This window comes from Nesoenas mayeri (genome assembly GCF_963082525.1).
Source record: "Nesoenas mayeri genome assembly, chromosome: 8".
Taxonomy (NCBI): domain Eukaryota; kingdom Metazoa; phylum Chordata; class Aves; order Columbiformes; family Columbidae; genus Nesoenas; species Nesoenas mayeri.
This window is the reverse complement of record NC_137554.1, coordinates 22,309,551-22,329,041: the sequence shown is the minus strand read 5'-3', so window position 1 is coordinate 22,329,041 and position 19,491 is coordinate 22,309,551.

Here is a 19,491-nt window from a genome sequence, read left to right as displayed (position 1 = left end):
AAGAGGTGGGATGCTTTGCTACAGAATGGTATAGGAAAAAAAGTTTACAAGGATTCAAATGGAAAGCGGACAAATTCTTGGAAGAAAAAATCCTTCGAGGTATCTTAAATACGTAACTAACCACAGTGTGCTTGCTTTTCCTACAAACCTGTCCCACTGTTTGGATACCAGAGCTACAGAAATAGTTTCTCTGGCAGGTCCTCTGAGAAAAGGTTGAGGATCTGCATGGCTCAGCATATCTCTGCCCTGCCTGAACAGTGTGGGCACAAATGCTGAATTAGGCAGGTCTCAGAATCTTCAACCTGCAGCAGAGGACTCTGCTGATCAGTGTAGCAGCTTGAGCAGTTAAAACAGCTAAAATATGTGTTACCTTAAAGGTGCTGTTGAGGGATTAAACCTCAGTCCCACGAGCAGGCAGAGATGTGACAGCTCTGACACACCAGGAACAGCCACACTGGCTAGAATCGCATCTGTGTAAGTGTTTCTAGGAGCAGGAATTTGCAGCTGGGTTTTCCATGGTACCTGCTCCTGTTTGCACTTGGACCTTTGAAAATCAGGCTATTAGTACGCTCACATTGAAGAAGCGAATTTATGTTGCTTTTATGCTTTAAGCCTGATTTTGTCCTGAGGGAACAGTAGCAGAAAAAACAGCCATTTATTTTTAATAGATACCAGTGTCATTACTTAGGTCTGGTGAGCTTAAAGGATTGAGAGGTGAATGATATCATCAAGGAAGTCATTTCTTTCTTTACTTTTTTCATTCATCTAACAACAACAACAAAAAAAAAGCCATACAGGGATACAACACAAGAACCTCGTTGTGGTTTGTAACTGCTTCCCCTCAGGAGTGCAGACCTTGTTTATCTTCTCTACTGTCCCTTCCCCAAGGCACAAACTTCCCTCCTTGTGCTGTCCTGGGAACAGGCACCATTTGTCCACTCTCTACCTCCAGTACACACATCAATAAATGATCCAGGTGATGCCAGAGAACCCTGCAACCCCCCAGATTCCTCTCCCTGCAAAAGATGGAGAAGCCTCTCTCAGGGAAGGAGAAGTCAGGCCCCCCACCCCTGGACACCTTGGGGTGACAGCAGGCCAGCCAGAGCACCTCGACTTGGCTGTGACCCTGCAGGAGCTCTTGCAAATCACATCTGGAAAGTGTTTCAGCTTCAGGAGCAATAAATGAAAACACTGAACACAACAGGGTTGAGGTAGCATTGTTTGAAAGAAAATGTAATGCTTTGACCCTTATTTGGCCCATGGCATGTCTGGTTATTCCACCAAGAACTGGGGAAGTGCAGTTCAGGATGGGCAAAGGATAATAAGCTATTTTGTCATAAAATAATACAATTCACTTCAGGCTCCAGTGGCACCTAAGAATGGGAAATGTGACTTCCCCACACTCCAAGCCACTCCTTTTCTTTTGTCTCCTGAAATTCAGCAAGCAAACGAGAGCTCCAGCAGATTCACACAGAAACAATCAAGATCAGGCAAGTTCATGCCATTTTTCAAGCAGTTTGGCAAATCCTGATTTGAGAAAAATTTTAAAAAGACTAGTTTAATTTATAAACTATCAACAAATGGCAATACAGCTTACAGTAAAAGCATCACCATAAAAATGATACATGACCCCTCTGTTATTTTCCTTTTAATTTTTTACTGCCAAAGACACAGGTATGATTTGAGCACCCTGCTCCCTAAAACCAGAGGGGTCCCCTGGGCGGCATGTAGTGGGGGTGGATGTGGGTACCCCCACATCTCCCCCTACTTCGCTGCCGCTCAAGGGATGCTCCACTCCCCTCGTTCAATGTGTCAGGTCCTGGGGCCACCTGCAAGAACTACTGCCTGGGCCACACTGAGAAGCACAGCAAGTGCTCACAGCATTACTCTGAAAATGTCCATAATCAGAAGATATTTTCCCTTTCCTGATGTGGCAATATCCACCTTTTCCACAGGAAAGCATTTGGTTACAGATGAAGTGAATAGCATCCTTCCAGATGAGCCAATGCTTGTTTTGTTTTTCAAACACAACTGGAGTAAAACCTCTTTCTTGAACTTGAAAAGTTCTGAGATTGCAGGTCTAGATTTGGAGGTCTGCCCTTGCCCAGCTAATGCCATTTACATCTCCATTTACATTTCATTGCCAGCACTGGCAGCCAGTATCTTCTATCAGGTCCATTAATTTTTTGTTTGAATTGATAGTTTTCCACATAGAAAGGCAATAGCTCCAGGTTGTGAGTTTTCCAGCAGCAGGGCCCATTTCAGAACTATCCCACGCCCTCGCTGGCCCCAACCTGTGGATTTCTGCCCTCTGTGGACTCTTCTTGGAGGCCTCACCCCACCTCTCATCAGTGATATAGTGAATTCAAGCCAGAGAACTTTCATCAGGAAGGGTTTTTAACTCAGAATATATTACTGCTGTGCCTGAGAGCACTGTCTCCCAGAGAGCTGGAGGGAGCAGAAGACAGTGATGGGCACAACAGGCTGGACTGTGGTGCTGGAGCCACCATGGCACAGCACCACCCGGTGCCCTGTCACCACTTTTCTTAGGCTACAGGAGGCTGCAAAGAAAGTGATGGCCGAGCACTGAAGTTTTCAGATCTCCATGCCACGGTCCCTGGTTAACCAGGGATTTCCATGGTACCATTCTCACCATGTGGGTGGGAAAGTTCACAGCCATGTAGTCCTCCTCACCACATGTCTGCTGGAATTTGATCATATCCACATGGCAGCGTTGTGTCCTTTTCATACTATTTTTAAAGGATTTTATGTCTTCTCTGTCAAGCCTGGTTTGTTACTACATGTAGGAATGGGAGGGAGAAGAAAAATGACTTGACAGAGGCTGCAGAGTGAACTCGGCACACTGCAAGCAACCAGTTCCCCGTTTCCATTGCAGCAGTTTCAGGCAGCATCTCACTGGCTTCTTCTGTCTGATTTTTAAATTAGAAAAGTAAAAAAAGCCTGACTACCCTCTTGCTGAATAACTGGCTTACAGAAAGCTGTCGCTTTTTCTCCAAAAGGATTGAGAAACAGGGGCCTTCAATAGCTTCTTTGTGTAATTTTATGTTGCAGCTTCCAGCCCAAGACAGCATTTCCTGACCCGTGAGGATATGCTGCCCTCTTCCAGCCTCGGACACTGCAGCTCAGCAGTGCCACGGAGACACATCACCATGGATCCATCTGCAGGATTAACCCAAAGAATCTGTAATCCTCCATTTCCACAGGTCTAGTTTCTCCAAGCAGTAAGGTATTGAGCTAGGCAGAATTAATTTAAAACGTAAGGGATCATGTTTGGCTCTTCCTGATGTTGTGTCCTCCACCTGCTACCTCTCCTGCCCAGTTTGCGATGCCGAGCTTCCCCCCATCACATACCAGCCCCCAACACCTCTTCTCACCTTCCCATCAGTCAGCAAGGGGAGGTCTCCTTCCTATAAAGAACAAGAGAATCCTCAAATATCTTTTACTAAAATGTCATGATCTGGGAGCCTCAGCCAGGAATTTGAGTGAGCATGAGAGAGCACCAGGAGCCAGTTAAGGGCTGCAAATCTTTGTCACCCCTTTGTGAGAGGGGACAGCTGAGGACTTTCCAGCGCTGAGGGGGACTCCAGGTTGTCACACCTGCTGCTCTCACAGGTGCCTGGGTGCTGGGAGATGCCCTCCAGCAATTCCCCTGCAACTGCTCTTATCAGCTGCTGAAGATGAGAGGTAAGTTGGAATAGAAACCTCAAGGAAAAAGGGAAGGGGAGAATTGCATTTCAAAGAAAGTGCTTAAAAGAAACCTTTGAAGGACCCTATTCAAAGGTTCATGACTTGATATAACCATTTTAAAAAGATATAAAATCCTGTTTGGATTTGGGATTGGCTCTCACCCCAGCAGGACAGAAAAGCTGCCTTCTTTGTATGAACACAGTCCCAGCACAACACAGGAGGTCAGATCCATCTGATAACATCTTACATTACTTTCAACCTAAAAGATCCAAAGGTAATATATTAAGGTAAGACCTACTCTCACATATGCATGAAAAACTTCCATGAACAGACAGGAGTTTGTGCCCACAAGCTTTTCAGTAGTATAAAGAGACTGAAATGTTTGCAGGGCTGGCTGGATGTCAGATATCCTAGTGAAAAACCACAGTCAACATCTACATCACTTACTGCTGAAATGTTTCCACCCCAGGATTAGAACACAGTAGTCACTTCACAGCCAGTGCAGTAGCTAAATCAGCTGGCCGGGCTCAACTGAAGCCCAAATATGGGCAAACTTTGGGCACAGCTGATCTTTTTGCTGGTCTGCGATGGGGTCCAGTCCTCCCCGCTCATCCCAAGCATGCGCCTTTCTGGCAGCACCATCGCCACACACAGTCACCAAGTCTGATGGCACCAAGACGCATTTGGGCTGGCAAACTGCTACTAATGGGTCAAATAGTCTCCTAGGCACAAAAATACTCTGTCTGTCTAATTTCCTCACATGTTGTTTCCTGGTGGATTTTTTCTTATGTTTAGAATTTTATTTCTCTTGGGAAAAAAATAAAAATATTTTCTTAATAGATACACTGAGGAAATAGCTGATCTTATCTACTTTATTATAGGTGACTTTTTACAAATAATGTCTTTAATGATGCACAGCCCTCCATTTACGCAAGCCTTGGTTCAGCTAAGCCCTGAGCCCTCATGTAGCATGAAAAGTAAGTTTAAGAGGATTCAGCAGGACGTATTTTTAAGGATATACTAAACCGATATGCTGACACGGGGTTAGAGCTCTTACTGCTGTCACAATCTGCCCCCCTTCTTGCTTTTTTGCATCATGACTCCAGTTTGGCCATATCTGAACCTGCATGTGAAGACCTTCCTTCACGGTTTCACTTTCCCCAGCAGCAGCCCCTCATCCTGGCTGCAACCTCTGTCTGTTCCTACAGTTCTGTTGACAAACACAGGGGTGCCCCAAGGATGCTGAGTGGTGACCCCATGGGGAGGAGAAGGTCTGTCTATGTTGCCTGGAGTGAAGGGCCTGAGATGCCTCCTTCAGACTTCAGAGCCAAAACAGCTGCAAAATCACATCCAGTGCCCAAATACTGGTGCAAAATCCTTTTTTGGATGCTGGGCCATGGTGGCAGCTCCAAGAAGTGGTGCAGGATGCCTGAGAGGGGTCCAGCAGCCAGTGTGGTGGGGAGGAGAGGACAACGAGTGGTTCAGCCTCCTCCTGCAGCAGCAGCATCTTGCAGGGCTGCACAACTGGAGAACCAGGCGGAAAGCCAGGAAATCTTGAGTTATATTCCTGATGCTGACATTAATTTCATATATGGCCTTGGGCAACTTGTATCACCTGCCAGTTTGGGTTTTTCCTTAGATAAAGTAGGAAAAATAGTTAACATCATGGATTTATAGAGCTTAAAGCTCTACAAAGAAGAGTCTCGTCTGGCTTCTCTATATCAAAAAAACCTTTAATTTCACTCAGTTGTGCCTGAATCAAGGCCAATTTCTTATGTTTGACCAATATATATCGCTCCATCTCTTACAGAAGAACAACTTATCTTCATCTGAAACACCAAGAGATGGAGAAAAGTCAGCACTTCCCTTGGTATTTTCCCCCCTGTGATTAATTCCCATTCCTATTGAGCATTCAAGTTTAATTTCCCATTTGAATTTTTTGGGATTCTTCTTTCAGCCACTACTTCTAACAACACTTTTTTCTGCTAAATGAAAGCACTTGCCTGATTCAGTATTTCGCCCCATGGCTTATCCACACTTGTTGGTAGGCTAAGGGCAATAATCGCAAAGTTAATTAAAATCTGCCCAATGCTTTGAAATATTAAGTTCGTCTCCAAGACCCATCATCCTGCTCAGTGTCAGAGGTACCACTGACAAGTACTTGATTTCAGCCTTTCAGGCGGAGCGCAGCTGCCAGAGAAAACCAAGAGTGGAAAAGTACTATCCCGTTAGAAAAACAGATGTTGCAGCTCCAATTTGTCTTCTGCCAAGACAAAGGAGATGCACTAAATTGATCTTTTATAAAGGATTTGTTTTGCTTCCAAGATTAATATCACAACAAACCGGGAGGCACCATTCCTCAGGGTGCAATGCTATATTGAAGAACCAAGCCTAAATACCCATGCTGAGCATAATTTAGTTAGTCTGAAACTATGTCTGCAGAGGGGGAGATAAACTTTTTCCATCCAGTAGCATGTTATCTAAATAATCTATCTCAGTATCCAAAGGCTGACCGCTCAGCTTCAAAGCCAGGCAATAGCTCCAAGGCTTGACGCTGCTAACCATGGTGTGCCACCAGGGTACTCAGAGCTCTCGCTGGTGGCCATCGTGGGGCTGCTTGATCACACAAAAGGAAAGGAGGAATGAAGGGATGGGAACAATGACCTGGGCCATCCTGTGAGATGGTTGGAGGGCTCTGACTGGAGCCAACCTCATGTCAAGTCCTGGAACTGGATGAAGGACACCCAACCACGGCCCCAGCTTACGGGGAATGTGACTTCTTGGCACCTTTCACAGGAAGGATACTCTCTTTATCCACAGATCGGAAACACTACAGTTCCTGTGCTGGGTTTTCACCCTGGAATCACGTCTGCGTGCCACCAGTAATGGCATCCTCCTGTGGTACTTTGTGTCCCCTACACGAGGTGACAACCCCTTTCCCAAACACACTGGTCCCAGACGTGGTGATTCTTCCCTTGCTGATCTGAACTACCATGTGTCTTCACCAGCCATTACTGTGGTTCTCCTTAGCAGTATTAGCACTTCAGCAAAAAGACTAAAAATCCCTATTTGTACAACCTGCTCAGGATGAAAGGGGTGTATAATTTAAACACATTTATTCCAGTGCTCTGTAGAACACCAAATTGGTCCTGATTTTTTTACACAGCATATCCAATTACCAGAATGAAACAAGCACAATCATCAGGTTCTGGTATAATCTTTCCATACTTCCTCATCCACCTGAATAACTGCAAATAAATTCCAGGTACTTGCTTCACCAATGCCCAGATCTCTACGGTATGGCAATTTGTGAACAAAGTGATACACACAGTCAGCTCAAGGTATAATGGACCAGCAAAAATGACTGGTCAAAACAGAGCTTTTAGGATTGATTTTTTTTTTTCTGTACTTTGGGAAATCTTTTACAACGGTGGAAAACACATGCAATGTACTACCTCAAGACAATAGCAACTCTCACTAGAGCATGGAAGTGCTCCTGAAGCAGGCTGACCCCTTTTCTGCTAGGGCTAGTCTACACAAGGAAGCTCTGCAACCTAATTATGTCAGCTAGGAGGGTGAAAAAACAAATACATCATCCCTATGAGAGAGAGCTAAACCAACAAAAGGCCTGGTGTGGATGCAGTGCTACAAAAGGAGGGATTTTTTTGTTTGTTTCTAGTATAGCAAATTTTGTTTGTGTAGCTCCGATAAACTACACTAGCGAAAGAAACCACTTGGCTCGTATAACCATGTTTCCAGTGGAGGTTGCCAGTGCAGTGATATCTGTGTGTCAGCACATTCCTTCTGCTGAAGAGGAGAGACCTAATGCTGAATTCTCTGCAGCCTTTACCTGGGACAGAGGACGGTTAAAAGAAGGATCAGACTATTTGATATCTAAAAGGAGGCCGAGACATGGTATGGTGAGGGGGAAAGCTCTGGCTCTTATGGAGAAGGTTAACCTGAACAACCCCATGCCAGGTATGCTCTACCACTCGCTGCAAAGGGACAGCTGTTGGGGCGAGATTCATTCCTGTGCCCTGCCCTCTTCTGCAGACTGGTGTCAGTAACCTGTGAGTATCCTCAGTTAGGATGTTGTGAGATCCTCTCTGCCCTTCCTCCTCTGGCCACTGCACTCCAGCACAAGGGTAATTTCGGTGCTCTGTTCAAGAGGGTTTCAGGGCTGTGGCCAGGGCCCCTTCCTTCGCATCCTCTGCAGCAGCAAGTCCCACCTTTTCCTTCTTGCAGAGCTGCATTGGCTCGTTGCCCTCACTAATCCTGGCGGCAGGGGCGAGGGGGGCGCAGGGCAGATTGTTTATTGGGCTTTTCTTCCTTAATCAATCCACAGAAACTCTCTTGCACGAGGCTTTGTGTTCCTGCAGAGCAAATTCCACAAGCAAGGTGTAAAAGTAATTAGGGCACCAGTCTTCAGCTTTTTGACACTGCAAGCAAAGAGCTGGTCCCCAGGCAGCCACCTGCACAATAAAAGTGTGGGGAGAGGCAAGGGGGGAATCTAAAATCCATGGCTTTTAGCAAGCCACATAATTTCTCAGTCCAGCTCTCCAGGGGCCAACAGATAAACAGCGTTAGCCCAAGGAATTTCCTTCCTCCCAAGGTGGGAACTGGCCGCCAGCAGCCACAGCCTCCCATCCTCTGATGACATCAGCTTCCTCGGGCACGGGGCGAGGGACTTCAAAGGAGGAGCTTGGGGAAAAAGCCCTTCTGTGAGAACCAAGGTCTGACTTCTGGCCTGAAGGCCATGCGGTGGAGCCCTGTTGTCAGCAGTTCACCCCAGCACACCCCAGAGAGATGATAAAACAGGGAAGGAAAGCACTAGCACGGCAGAGGCAGCCACGCTAATGTGGCTGCAGGGCCGTGGACAGAAAGAAGCTGCCGTTCCAGTTATTCCAACCAAATGGTCCCAGCGCAGCCCCATCTCTGCTGACATCTGAGCTAACCCGTGGGCCAGCCTTGCTGGAAAGCCATCGGTTTGCTGGGACTCATGTCCCCGAGCTGAGCTCACCACAAAATTTCGGATGCCAAGTCCCGGTTAACCTTCAATGCAGTCTCTGTCTAATGATGCTACGTGCACTTTCTTCTCCCTACAGCTCTACCCTTAAATCTTGAAGAGCTCTAATATCTTTTCAGTCTCCAGCCCTGTCCTGGGTTTTGTTGAAATTTGGCCAAGAACTTCCTGGGGGAAGAGGAAAGAGAAGGGACTGGCAGGCAGACACGGTGACACTATGTTCACATGAGCTTCATTTCCTTAGGAAATCAGGCTAAAAATAATGGTCAAAAATGTTGGGCAATTGCCTTCAACTCAACATCTCTCTCTAGACAGGAAGAAAGGAAGGAATTAGTAGACTGTAGGTTATATTTCAAGGTTTGTCCACATGATTTGAAGTATGAAAATTAGAAATGAAATTAAGAAGATATATTAGGTTGTCTTGCCCTTCCCTAGGGCAACAAACCTACAGCTGTTTCCCTGAATATATTTTCAGTGAAGTGTGCAGCCCAGTTTCAAATGATCCAAATGATGGAGCTTCCATCAGTTTTCAACAGGAACCTATTCCTTTGCTTACTAATCTTTTCTTTATTTAAAAAGAAAAGAAAAACCAACAAACACAGTTTCAACATTTTTATCCATTGACCATGTTTTATCTCATTATTTCTAGCACACCTCTCAATTGTTTTATAAACTCACTAGGAGAAAGGTAAATAGAAATGTCTACACATGCCACCTACATACTTCAAATAGCATCACAGGTTTCACTTCATGCTTTTGGCTGACTGAGAGGCTTTTACTTAATATGGTTTCATGTTTTTAACTGTGTTTTTCCTGGGAAAAAGAAATGGCTTTAAATAATAAATTCCAGGGTTTATTTCAGTCTGAGTTTTTCAGACTTGCCACCCTGGCCCTGTTTCAGCTCAAATTTGAAAGGCCCAACCCACTCAAAATATCTTCTACAGGTTTTGCTCACTCCCCTTGAATTTTCTACTTTAGTTTTCTGTTACATAATTTTGAAAGATTGAAAGCAGTACTTTAATATGACATTATTTCAAGAAAATAGCTCTCCTTTTCTTAACCACATAGCTTCTTCTATCATGCAGTAGACCATTGCTTTTCATGATCTGGTGGCATTTATCTTGGGCTGTGCACAAACGTCCTCAAGGGGAGCAGGTTGCAGTCCATGTGCCGACTACCAGCGCCTTCTGGAGACGTCAGGGAAAACCTTATTTCCCAGGGACCCACCCTGTCCCAGACTTGATTAGTAACCACTGACATCAAGGCAGAAAAGAAACCACTTCGCTGCTTGTAACAACCTCCTCCAGAATAAAGTCCAGCACAGGGATGGTTTGACAGAGCAGGCAGGAGGTAAAACCCTACACAGGGCAGGATGGACAATGCCAAAGGCCCAAAGGGAATTAGGACCTGCCTAAAGGAATTAGGATGTGGATAAATCACCCGTGTAGCTGCAGGACAGCAAGTTAAATTAACTGCTCCTATCCAAGCTATGTGTTTGGAGCAGGGCTGAATTTGACAGCAAAAATCCAGCTGCTGACCCAGCACAAGATTGAGGAGGCATCCAAGGATGAATTAGTGATGTCATATATGCTTGACAGATAAATATATTTCTTTTTGCTACTTTTCAGCTATACAACATGAAAAAAAATGCTGTGAGCTATAATCAGCTTCAGCTCCTCCACCCTAAGCACAAACACACAGAGGCTTTGTCCAAAACCCCCATCTTTAACACGCCTGTTCCACAATCAGAAGCAGAAGACGTGAAGATGTGCGAGTAGACACAGTTTTCTTGGCCATATTGCACTTGTCACGAGCCAGTTTCACAGAATTTTATGAGAACAAGATTCCCCATCTCAAAATGGTCTGACTCAGAAGAGGGACTGGCTCCTGGTACTCTCACACCTCCCTGATGGAGAGCAGCATGTCCACAGCTGCCAGCAAACATAGCGAGAAAATATGCACGTATTGGAGATTCATCTCTCAGCAACTCCTGGATTCCTCCTGCACCTCAAAACCTCACAGAAGCACCATGGCACCCGTACTTCTGTGCCTGATCTCCTGCTTGCAAATATCCCCTGTAACTAGGAATGGCTGGGAGGACACAGAAAGGCTGGCTCTGCAGGAGGGATGGAGACCCACACTGGGAATATTTCCCAGAGTGTTCACAGGAACAGCACAGGGCAAAAGTCCCACAGGTCCACATCCCTGTGCACACATCTGATCCACCACTAACTCCACTGTCATCTTGAGCCTCCTGCTCCACCGAGCCTAACAGCACACACAGTTTCCATAAAACCAAGGAGTAGATTCAAGGTCATATTAGGTATACTTAGAGGACACTAAACAGAGGTTCCAAGAAGTCTGAGCCCTTTCCTGAGTGCTGGTGGCTGCATCTGAGTCAGCCTCACTCTCTGCTGTTCTCTGCTGAGTCACTTTATCCCGAAGCATCGGCAGCGAGTGATGAGCGAGGAGGAGGAAGAGCTGAGGGAGCTCAGCCAGGAGCGGGTGGCGGGAAGAGCAGAGGGCACCAGCCTGGACCTTATCCCAGCTCTTCTGACGTTTGTGTTACTGGTGGGAAAAGTACTCTGAAAATACAGCTTTTGCGAGGGTCAGGCAGCAACAGAGAGAAGGACCATGACATTCAAACGCAAACAGAATACTTGGAGAGTAACAGTGTTGTACCAAACTGGGAGGAAGAATTGTATTCTGGAGTGGGCTTACGCCAGAATGTGTGTGTGTGTGTGTGTGTGCACATGTGTACAAGCACTGTGTGTGCACAAACACACTCACACATGGTTTTGTTTGGACAAGGCATTTTGGCAAAGTCAACAAAAATTAATTGCAAACAAACTGCCTTCATATTCAGCCTCCAAAACGGCTGCTTTCAAGGTTGTACCAATAGGAGTTACAAGCATCCCTATTTGTTTCTACATGACCCAGTAATTTCAGACGCTTTACCTTCTGCTCCATCATGATGCTTTCTGTTTCCTGGCCAAAATGAACAGTGAGTTGCTGAGAGTCTGTTCATCTGCTTATTCAGGGTTCAGCACCGCTTTTCAGGAGCACTATATAAATTCAGAAGTTGCCTGAAATAATAAATAACTGTGACAGTCACAGAAACAAAGCCTGTAGCTCTTGGGCTGATGTTTCCTCCTCCGGAGGGGTTTTTGTTCCCTTGTGTCTGGCAGGACAGAACATTCCAGAGATGTTTCAGCACTGATGGGCCTTCAAGCCTCAGTCAGGAGAAAGGTCAGCTTTCTGGCAGAAAACCTTGACTAGCTCCTGGAAGCGAGCAAAGAAAAGGAGAAAAGATGAAATACTTTGTTTACCATGTCATGACATCACCATCATCACTGGAGAAAAATGCAAGTTCATCTTTCTTCCCTGGGATGGCCTGTATGACCTGAATCGTGAGCCCTGGATACCGCAGCGGTTTCCTTCCCCTCGGTGAAGAGCTCCAGGGTGGCAATATGGGCACGGGCACACACACACCTGTTTGATCTTGTGGCCACTGACTTCGGCAGGGTGCAGATGCAACCCAGACAGGTCCCAACGTGAAATTCCTTTTGCAAGATATGAGTCCAACAGGGATGTTTTTCCTCTGGGGTCGAGCAGGGTCACTGGCTATGTGTGGCAAAGGTACCATCACCCAGGACAGCGTACGGGCTCCTTGGAGACAGGGAAGGGTTTCTGTTGTGTGCTGGGATACAGAACAGGGAAGGACATGCCCAGGCCTTTACAGAAAGTAAATTATTTCCTCCAGAGGTAACAGTCACTTTAACTGGCATCTGTCACTCAGGTCACACAGAGTTGTGGCTCTCTGGGAAAACTCTGCCTCCAAGGAAACGTCTGGCTTAATTCACACACGTCTAAGTTAGCAAAGTCTTTTTCATGGATGGTTTAATCTCCCTCCTTTCACTTCCCTTCTACCCCCATCCCCACAAATTTCACTTTTATTTGTACATTCTCTGCTGTTTTCTATGTATCCATTTATGTTCTCTGATTACAGAGCAGTTGTTGGAGACTTCATGGAATGAGTAATGCCAGGATACCCCAGTACATCAGATGTTAACTGTTTTATTTTGCTCCCGTGGCCTCCTGCCAGATTAGGTTCATCAAAACCAGTTTTAGGCGTTATGACAACAAGTCTGGTTAAAAGGAATAGGGCAGGCTTTCTACCAGAAAGAGGGGCCACCGCTATATTCCAGGGGTGAAAAACATCTGAGCGTGTGCAGAACTGACTCTGACAACCAGAAATGCAGGAAAAATACAGTGGTGAATGGCAACATAGCCAGCTGAGACATCCCTACAGTGAGGTCTTCTTTCGTCCAACTGGAATTCAGATTTTCTTGTCAGAAAGCTCCAGTAAATCTTTGTACTCACATTAGCCCAGAGTCAGGGGAGTGCTTTACTGCCCTGAGACAGAATGGAAAATCAGAGCCTCAAAATCCTTGCAAAGGGATCATCTCAGGAGGGGAAATGGTGTGGATCAACTGAAATGTTCATTCTCATTTTAATGATACAGACAGCAGCAAAGCAAGATAAAACTGTAAAAAAAACCCCAAAAAACAAAAAAAACCCCAGACCTCATGCTTTCTGTGTTTTAAACCACTTGGAAACATTTTCAAGACTGGGAGATTTACTGAACTGACCTTTGTCCATGCAAACACAGACACGTTATCCTAGATTGCCATTTTCTGATTGCACAAACACAGTCAGAAAATTCCTGACCAGTCATTTTACATAATTACAAAGTGCAAGAAAATGACAAATCAAGAGCATAAAGAAAAAATCCTGGCAGATTCCCACCTGAATAAAAATTAATGCTTCACAATTCAGTAAGGTGCTGGAAGCCAGAGATCACCCATTTCAAGGCACTGGTAGGAACTCAGGCAAATATGTTGTCAGTGGGAACAGCACCCAATGCAAAGATACCACATCCCTGAGCCACATGTGCCAGATGGACTAAAGTTCACCTGCCCTCAACAGCACCTTTTAAATGGGATTATCTGGAGCAGAAAACCTCTGTTCCCAGCCTGGTGTGCTGAGCTGTATCCTGGAAACGAGTGGAGCACCCAGCGCTGGAAGGACTCGAGGGATCTCCGCATCCACAGCCCAAAACAACCTGAGACTGGGCATGTGGACACGCTGAATATTTCAGAAACACCACCTGAAAAGGCCCTTCCTTTGTGTGAATTCAAGGGAAATTTGTTCCCTCCAAAGGCCAGTAATTCATTTGAATCAGAGATGACATTATGGGCCTGTCCTTCACAATTGCTTGAAGCATAATTTTGTCCTGAACAGTTTCTTTAATTGAATTCGATTTTGATAGGAGTCCACCAGCACTTCATTTTTATTTTATTTTTATGATTCACTTTAGCATTTAGTTTCAGTTGCAATATGATTTTATTATAGTTCTTGCTAGTGGAAAATGTATCCACCTATTACTGACACCACATAAATTCAGATGCTGTCTTAAGAAACATTCTCACACGTATGAGTGTTAACATTTCATATATAATATGGCTACTTGTTGATAAGGCTTGCTGCATGACTCAGTGCTGTGACCTTTCAAAGGAAGTATTGTTTCAATGCAGAGTATGTTACAAAGGCAAAGAAATGCAACTTTTCCTATTGCTGTAACACATGGCATCTCTGAGGCACATCCTCTGAAGATGATTCAACCATGCACTTGCTCCAGTGGGAGCATCGATTTGAGAATATACTCCTTCACCAAGGAACAGGTATTCACATGTCTACATGACTTTTCTTCCTGTGAATGAAGGGCTCTGTTTCACAGATCGATCTTCCCTTCCTGTGTATTTTGTAGATACTGAAATAGCGTTGTACACAGTTGTGCCGCACAGTTCACTAGTTAAAGGCAGTCAGAAGGGACGTAATATTTCCAGAAGATCTGAGCATTCACGCTGCAGTATCATCACATCCACTGTAGTCTCAGTAAGAAGTAAACTGAAGCCAGCAAGACTGCGATGACACCTTGGAGGACACTATCTGGGCAGTGAGGATAGTCCAGGATCGCCTAAGACAGCCCGGGCAGGCTGCAGTGTCTCCATCCACCACGAGCCGTGAGCCAGGACTGACGTGGGTTGAGCTGGTCTAACTCCAAAGCTGAGAGAAGGAGGAGGCGACATTTCAGGAGGGCTTTTCTAGCCCCATGATTTTACGCTTACAGCCAGGATTTGAGCTTTGGGATCACAAGTTATAAGACACATCTACATTGCTGTGCACCAAGAGCAGTGACCACATGAGCTGCCTCATCCGATGCACTGGCTGTTTTTTAGTGCCACGTTGAGCTCTGTGCTGCTGCGCTGACACTGCTGCCTAGGGCAGAACTGCCTGCGTTCAAATGCGATTCACTGCAATACATACCAAGTAGCTCCGTCCAGATTTAAAGGCCTGCAAGGCATATCACATCTGAATATAAACAAATTTAGAAACTTTTATCCAAGTTGAGAATGGTATAAATACCATCCTGCCAGCTCCTAGAGTGCTAGCAAACAATCTTTCATCAACCAAATGAACTCTTACAGACGAAGCAAGATATAAACCCATATGTAATGCACATTCTCTGGACCAGGTCCACCACTAGCAAAACCCTCCTGCTTCCCTGAAACCAGCAACACAAATTCTCTTTATATGTCTTGAGTGTCCACAGTACAAACAATAACTCATTAACATGCTCTTGACATCACTGTCAAAATAAACAGCTATTTATTAACATTCTACGAGGCATTATTTTTAAAAGAAATCAATCAAGCAACAATGTCAGAAAAAAATATATATATCCCTCTGCCCTAGAAAACAGCATCTCCCTTTTACTTAAGACAACATCTGGTCCAGATAACAGCTGCCAAGGGCTAGAGTAAGAGGAACAGTGATTGCTATTGCTTGGTGGTTGCTCAAGTATTTTTGACAACAACATTTTTTCACTGTATGGTATCACTGCCAACTCTTCCCTGGGATCCCAGAAGGACAATGCATTCCCTTTCTGCTCTTTCTGGGTAAACGGAATAAAGGCTGGACATGATGTCTGCTCTCACCAGTCAAACTTGCACTAAATATAAAAAGATATTGAAAACAGCGTCCCCCTCTGTCTTTCTGAGGTGAAAACCTCCCCATCTTCACACAGGGCGACTTTTGCTGCCTTTTGTTCCTGTGGTTAAAGCAAATTTAAAGATATCAAGGAACCTCTTGAGAAAACCAAGAGAGGAAGCTTGAATGCAAAGCGAACTTACAAACAAAAAGCTATTTTTAGTGTTGAGGGGAAACTCTTAGCATTGGACAAACAATACAAGGAAGTTTCAGACACTGACGGCTAGGGAGGGCTAATATCCCCTTGTTGCTGCCCCACCTAGTCTGGATACAGGAATGCTGCTGTATTCTCAGGCTTCTCACAACCCCCAAATTATCCACCTTCCCCTTAGCCTGGTGCAAAAGTTCAGGGCTCAGGCCAAAAGCCACCTGGTGATCTTGGCTCAGACACATGCACACTCTCTGGCTGGCAGAGGTGACCTGAGGGCACAGCCTGACCCCAACGGCACCGTGGGCTCCGGAGTGTAGGGGGTGATACATGGTGGGACTTCCATTTGCAGTACCACCAGATGTGGTAGTAGAGCACAGCTGGAATCACACATGGGGCTGAGGCTGAAGAGCAAAGGAAGTCTTATGTACCTCAGGTGCAGAATTAGGGCAGAGCAGCTGGGCAGAAGTAGAAGGAATGATATGAATGGCCTTGGGACAACCCAAAATGGACCCTCCTGAACACAGAGCAAAATATCTAGCTATGCCTCTGCCCTTCATACATCACCGGACCCCAGGACATTGTCACGGCCAGTCAATGGAGTCACACCAGTGCTCAGCTGCTGGGGATCTGGCTGTAGACTCAGGACATAACAATAACGCTTTGGCAGTTCCCACTGACCCTTCTTCTCCTTCTAGCAATTCAGCTTTCCCAACCCTCAGGCAAAACAAATGATGTATTATTCAAGCAATTATCAATACGTAGGTTCTTTGGGATGGAAAGCTTTTACACAGGAGATTTTCTAGCCTATTCACTTCTTGATCTAGCTGCATTCCTGTTTATTCATTTGCAACTAGACTGAGTAGCAGGAATGAAAGTGGTCAAGAACATGTGTCTTCTGATATCAGTGAACTAAGACTACACATGTACACATGAAGGACACTGTTTCCTTTGAAACCTCCCCTAGATCTTTGTATTGCCCAGAGGTCTGAACCAGTGCTCAGGGAACAGAAGATCCTGGGAAAGTAATTTCAGAGAGCAGATGCATTTCTGCTTTTGGTGTGAGCTTACAAACACTTAAGGCTTTGATGGACAGAGTCAATCAGAAACTGGATGCAAGGTGGAACTGTACAAGAAACAGAAGCTCAACAGGACTGCTCATGTCCTTATTTGTCCCTGTTCACAAGAGGTCAGTCAGGGACATTTTGTAGATCTGCCTGCCAGTGGGAGAGAAAGATATTTATGGGGACCAAAGCACATCGCATGGGAGGAAGGCACTGTGCTTGTTCAGGCTGAGGCAGAGACAGCGAAGGGGAATCACAGCTTCCAGTACATAATGAGTGGTAACAGAGAAGATGAAGCCTGGCCTCTCAAAGATGGACAGTGAAAGGACAACTTGCAGCAAGGGAGACTCAGGTCAGCTACAAGAAAAAAGAATTTTGCTCTGAGACTGGTCAAACACTCAGACAAGAACTCAGAAACCTTAGATCCACATAGTTTTACAGCGAGTATTTATACGCTAGATAGGGAAAGAGTCCTACACCCATCAAGCACTCAACTCTCTGACTTGCTTAGTGACACCAGAATACACAGGCACCTGAACACCTTGTCTAGTCTGATCTTTCTTCCAAATGGCACTTATGTCACCAAATAACTTACTTAGTCAATTTTCAAAGAAATTCACCTTTCATTTTGGTTTCCAAGCCTCTCCTACACGCTTTTTCAAATTGTTTTGTTCCACAGGTACTTTGTCCTTGTCTTGTTAAATATCCCCTGGGTGAGAAGACAGGGTTGTTCATTGTTGCTTTTTTCTAAAATAACTTCCACATGTTTTTAGTGGTGGTGGGGGTACTCATTGCAAAAAGCCTTCAAAGAAAAGAGTAGGAAGAATTTAATTCTGATCTGGCTCTTGGTTCCATTGCAGGGTTGGTCTGTATCTGCAAAGGGTTAAGGATTAGCTGATGGAAAACATTTGAGAGGCTATGCTAACAGAGCACACACAAACTGCAGATCAGGCTCCCAGCGCTGCTGGTTGCACACTGCAAATCACCTGCTTGAGCACAAGCAGGACCAGCCTCGTACCCTGCACAACATTTCTGCTTCTGAGCTGCACTGACCCCCTCCTGCGATGACTCACCTGTCACTCCTGAGAATACTTCAGGATGTGTTTCTTCCACCCACCAGCTGATGGGTTTGTAGACATGCACCCCAACGTCCTGACTCTAATTCCCCCCAGCCTCTGCTCACTGATATCACACAAACTAGGGGTACAGACTGTGTCAGAGCAGGCACTCAGAAGTCCAGCACAACCAGGATGTGTCATGGAAGCTGTACACTGACTCTGAAACACTTCGCTGAAGATTTGTTCAGCTTTTTGAGAAGAAAGATTGCTTGATAGGGCAGCATGAGTGAGCCCTCTCAGTACGCTAGGTAAGGGTGCACAATTATAGCCAAGCACAAAGATGCTGCAGCCTAAAAATTAAAATAATGAAAGACAGGACACTTGCTATTTTCTGCCCCAGTCCAGGAGTTTGTCATGTAGCACTGGCTGGACACACAGCAATGTTCCTCATGCAGCACCTGGAACTGCTACATGCACAAGCATCTTCACCCAGCCAGGACCAGCCTTGCACCTGGGCGAGCCCAGATGTGGGCACAGCTGGCAACTCATGTCAGGAAAAGCTCTGGAAGTGGCTGGGGAATTTGACCAATGTTGAAGGCAAGAGTGGAGTGAAAAAATCCCTTTTTTTCTGTCTTATGTTTAAACACTGAGGCTGTACCTCTGTCCCTACTGGTCCTAAAAGAAATAGCAGTGCCACAACTGCAATGAAATGGGGATATGGTAAAACTGGTGTTATTATGTACACATACTTCACCTCTGGGATTAAACTGCTTGGTTTACTTCTACTGAAATTCAAAACTTACTCTTTCTCATCTTCCTCCAAAGATGAGCCCAGCTAATGGTTCAGGTACAAAGTGACGGAACAGCATTGATGTCCAAGGGAAAATCCTGACTGCCTCAGCGCTGTCCCGATTCACATGGGTTCGTCAAGCTGAGGATCAAGCCCACAAGCCCCTTTAACACCTGATCTCCTGTGACCCTATTTGCTCCTTAACCCAAATGGTACCTCCAGAGCCCATGGGTCCGTCCCTAGAGAAGGTGACGAGGTGGCAGCATCCGTGGCCTCCCGGGGTGAGGAAGCAGGAATTGTTGGTGTGGATCAGGTCCATGACCCGTCTGGCCCAATATCCTGTGTCAAACGGTGGCCAGCAGCAGATGCGTCAGAGGAAGGTGTGAGGGACCCCATGTGAGGCAGATGTCATGCCTCACTGCAGCCTGCCCGACTTAGGAAAAGATGAAAACAAATGAGTTTATAACCTTTTGTCAGCCTGGCCCAAGGATGTAACTTCACAAATATTTAGGTCAAATGGGGCACACCCTGTGCTGCACAGAAAGAGAAAAGAAAACGTAGCGCTTCGACTCTTGGATGCCATACTC